This window comes from Lipotes vexillifer, unplaced genomic scaffold (assembly GCF_000442215.2).
Source record: "Lipotes vexillifer unplaced genomic scaffold, Lipotes_vexillifer_v1.1 scaffold1402, whole genome shotgun sequence".
Taxonomy (NCBI): domain Eukaryota; kingdom Metazoa; phylum Chordata; class Mammalia; order Artiodactyla; family Lipotidae; genus Lipotes; species Lipotes vexillifer.
In genome coordinates this window covers 222,136-226,725 of record NW_006794361.1, presented here as the reverse complement: position 1 = coordinate 226,725, position 4,590 = coordinate 222,136, and positions in this window count along the sequence as shown.

The following is a 4,590-nucleotide window of genomic DNA, read 5'->3' as shown; positions in this document are numbered from 1 at the left end:
TTCAGATAGATTTTTTTCACTTTTTTATCAGTGCATAACGAACATCATTATAAAGTTAAATGTCTGAAGTAAAGCTAAAGCTGCATGTCTGAAAAAATAACATCCAGCATTAGAAACAAAAGACGCTAGAAAGTAACCTTTTGTATGACAACTATTCCTTTATTGCAGCCTTCAATCTCCTGCCAGAACGCAGATGCTGCATTTTTCCCCACACACAAGCATGTTACTTTATCACATGATACTCCTATACAGTAATAGTGATATTCAGAGGCAAGACAGATTCATTTCATATCAAAATAATTATTAGTGAACATACATATAGCCTAAATATCTATGACTTAAAGTATTCATGTCTCTCTTAATCTAATTCTATTTTATATACAAATTATCCTTTTTGAGAATAGATGCCAACAACTTTTGCAGGGCACAGTCGCTTAAAGAGTAGGCCTATTATTAATATCTTTCTATTAAATTCACCACCTATATATTATAACTAAATCCCACCAGAAAAAGTAATACCTATACTTGAATAAGGGTTTATTTAGATTCATAAGAAAAGCTTGAAGTCTTCAATTTTAAACTTAGTTTATTAGATTTCTTTCTATGCAGAAATGCCATTGGGATCCCTGAGGCAAGGACTGTTTCTAACTCATCATGAATCTCCAGAGCTTGGCACAGAGGAAGGACTCAAGACATATTTGTTGAATAAATGCATTTTTAACATAAAAGAATTTCTTACTTGTCTGTAAAGATTGCAATCATGTATTAACCATGCTTGCCTTTTGGAGATAAATATTTAAGCCAGTGTCCTTTTGATTCAGGCATTGTGCAAGTCCAGCCTATCTGACAAAGACAGAGCTTTCAATCTGACATAGTGGAGTTGTCTGTTCCTAGAATACAATTTTGAAGGGAATTAAATGTGAGTTATGCCCAAACCATCAGGATGAGATGATTGGACACTGAAAATTTTTATGCAGATCAGATGTTCACACTATCCTTGCTTTACTTTGCCAACATAAAATCAAATATCTGCTGCATAGTTTTTTCTTATTTATATTTATTCTATTATCTATTCTTATCTGTCAAATAAGAAATGGATTGCTTATTATTATTTTTGCAGGTTTTAATGAGGTTTAACATGATTTCATATGAATAAGCTATTTTTTCTTTATGTACATTTGTTATTTATATTATTAATTCATGTAAGTTGTCTAGTAATTATAGGAATTACTCAATTTATTTCCTTATATTTTCTATTTATAAAATCTCCACCTGCAATTGCTTCTATACAATAACTCAATCTCCTCTTCTTTCAAGTTTATGCTGTATTTTACTTAGATTTTATTTAAAAAGTATTAAAGAATAATAATCAAGTAGCTTGTTTCCAGACTCCAAATGATTCTAGTGATTCACTATTAAGTAAAATATAGATTTTTGGTTAAATGTCTATTATTTAAATATCCTATTGCTATTTTTCCAAGAGTTTTTATTTTTAAATCATCAGAACTGAGTGTATATTTGGGATATCTTTTTAAATGATGATACGATAAGCATTTGTATCTCTTAATGTGATATATGTGTGTGTGTGTGTGTGTGTGTGTGTGTGTGTGTGTGTATTCATTATATTTTAGATGAATGAGTTATATTTGAATTTTCCTAGGATAAACTCTGCTTGGTTGAGATAGCTGATTACTTTTAGCCATTATTTACTTTACTTATATACCATTTAGGATTTTCTCACATATTCAGTATAAAAGAAGACATATTTTGTGTGTGTGTATTTTTGTCTGTCTATCTGTCTGTCCTGTCTGTTTGCCAGATTTAAGTATAGAAGCATTTTTTTTTTGTAATAATGGAGACATATTCCATAAGCTAATTTGAAAGGTGAGTGTGTTCTCAAGGATTCCCCCTATATCACTGTTTTCCTGGATACTTTAAGTCTTTTTTCATATATTAGGTAAAAAGATCATTTGTTGGTCACAGATCAAAGTCACAATGTTGAGTATAAACCTTTACCTAGTGTGAGTCTTCAGGATTTAGTCTTTCCCCCATTGCGTAATTCCCTGATCCTGTGGCATCAAATATTTTCCCGGAAATTTTGATAATTTGGGTGGAGGGATGTCTAAAGTCATTATGAAAATCTGCAGTCCCACAGGGCCCAGCTCTGATATCATAGTTCAAGAAAGAGGCTGTAGTTCTCTGGCCTTGTTACCCCTGGGCTGTTTCCATACTGGGAGTAATAGTAGACCAGGTAGAAGCAGAAAGAGGCAGCAGAGAGTTTGCACTGGAGGGAGAAGAATCATCTGAAGCATCTAAGGTAATTGCGAGAGTGTAATTTAATATCCAAACCATGTAATTATACAGGTGACAGAGAATGCTGAAAATAATTAAAATTACATAATTTTGAAATATTATTTATTGAATATCCTGTAAAACAATTCTAAATCAAAAACTATTTTCAAAACTGAAATTCTTTCTGAAAATATATCTCCATGTATGATAAAGCAATTTTTAAAGTATATTGACTGGATATTAAAAATTAAAATAACCAAAATAATTTTAGTAAATATACCATGTACTCTAAACAGTTTTTTCAACCATATCTGTCTCTCAGAAGAGCATGTCATGATATGTTTCAGGAAAAAAAAGCATTATTTCCAATAGAGTATTTTCTATATAAAATCTTCAATCTTTTTCAAAGTTACCTTTTATTAATAAAAATTTAAAGTTCTTGACAATTCCAATTAACTTTTCTCTGTGGATCATAATGTTTTATTTTATTTTATTATTTTTTATTAAGATATATTGACATTTAGCATTATATTAGTTTCAAGTGTACAACATAATGATTCAATATTTGTATATATTGTGAAATGATCACCACCATAAGTCTAGTTAACACCTATCATGATACGTAGTTACAAAATGTGTTTTCGTGTGATGAGAACTTTTAAGATCTACTCTCTTAGCAGCTGTCAGATATAAAATATAGTATTATTGACTATAGCCACCATGCTGCACATTATATCCCTATGATATATTTATTTTATAACTGTAAGTTTGTACATTTTGACTCCCTTCACCCATTTCACCCACTCCCACCCTCCGAATTATTATGAGTATTATTCAAAGGTCAAAACATTAATTTATCTTCCCTTATTTTCCCACATAAGAAATTATTGTGATTCTTTCATTTTATCTATATTTATTCTTAATCACATTCATGTTGTGATCATTATGAAAATATTTAGATTATGGGAATTTATGGATATGTTATTAGTAGTAGGTAAATTATCTGTGTGAGAGAGAAAACTAAAAGTATCAAAAGTCAACACAAAATCCAGAGAAAGAATTGTAACAGTGCATGCAAGTTTTCTTTTCATTTTTTTTTCCTCTGATGAGCCTAATGCTAATGGAATAATTGTAGATTATTCAGCTAATGTTCTCCCTACACAAAAAGTATGCATTCACAGAGACAGGAACATAGAAGAAATTTCCTTTCGTATTTGCCATTCTCCTCTTCTGTGTTACTCCCCAGATTCTCTACTATAAAAAAAAAATTCTTTTTTTTGAAGAACCTGTATCTTTAGCATTTATGTGATTGCATTTTTTGATGTATTCATAGAATATGCTTATTATATATTAGGCTTCCTATTTTATCTCAAACCCTATTTACATGAATAGATTTATGGCATTTAAAATAGAAACTAGAAATTTAGCCCAATATATTTCATCACATGTTATTTAACTCTGATTCCTTGAGTCATATCATATGTATCAGAATAAATGCCCCAAGATGGATTCTGCTTAAGAGATTCATTTTAATTATTCGTACAGAGAGAGAGAGACAGAGAGAGATGTGGTGGCAGGTAGGGAGAGAAAAAGACAGACAGACATATGGATTCTATTCCCACTTGCATATATGGTTATATTTAACCAAATTTTACAGTCCATTTGGAATCATTTGAAACCATTAGCTCTGACCAGAACAAAACAGAATAAGCAAAACTTGGGTAAAATTAAAACACATTTATTGACTTTTCTCTACCTTCAAAAGTCACCAAAGTAAAGTTCTCCAAGCATGGACACTTTATTCTTATCTTTTAATACTTTTGCAACTGTGTTTATTCTTCTAAACTCAAGACTGGAGTAACTTTAAATTCATTTCTCTGCCATATCCAGTCATTTTAGGATGGAATGTGAGGAAGGTGAAGAAACGAATTTCCTTTTCTTGAAGAACTTTATTGGGAACTCTCTATATAAGGTCTCATTTCACCATTTTAAAGTCAGTATACACTGAACTTGTTTTTGAAGGATGCAATTAATGTTGCATTGTGGAAGGAAATGAGACTACAAAGAGGGCAAAGGAGGAGTATGCCCCCAAGAGCTTGAAAGAACCTCAAACCTATTCTGATATAATTTTGTCCATATTCCCCTTGCCAATTTCTTTTATACTCTAATGAATTACTCCCTGCTTTGCATCTTTTCCTCTTCCAGTCCATCTTCCATGCATATAATGAAGACATCTTTCAAATCTCTAGATCTGACTATGTCATTGCTTTTTAAAAAATTTTAACTGTTCCTTTCCAC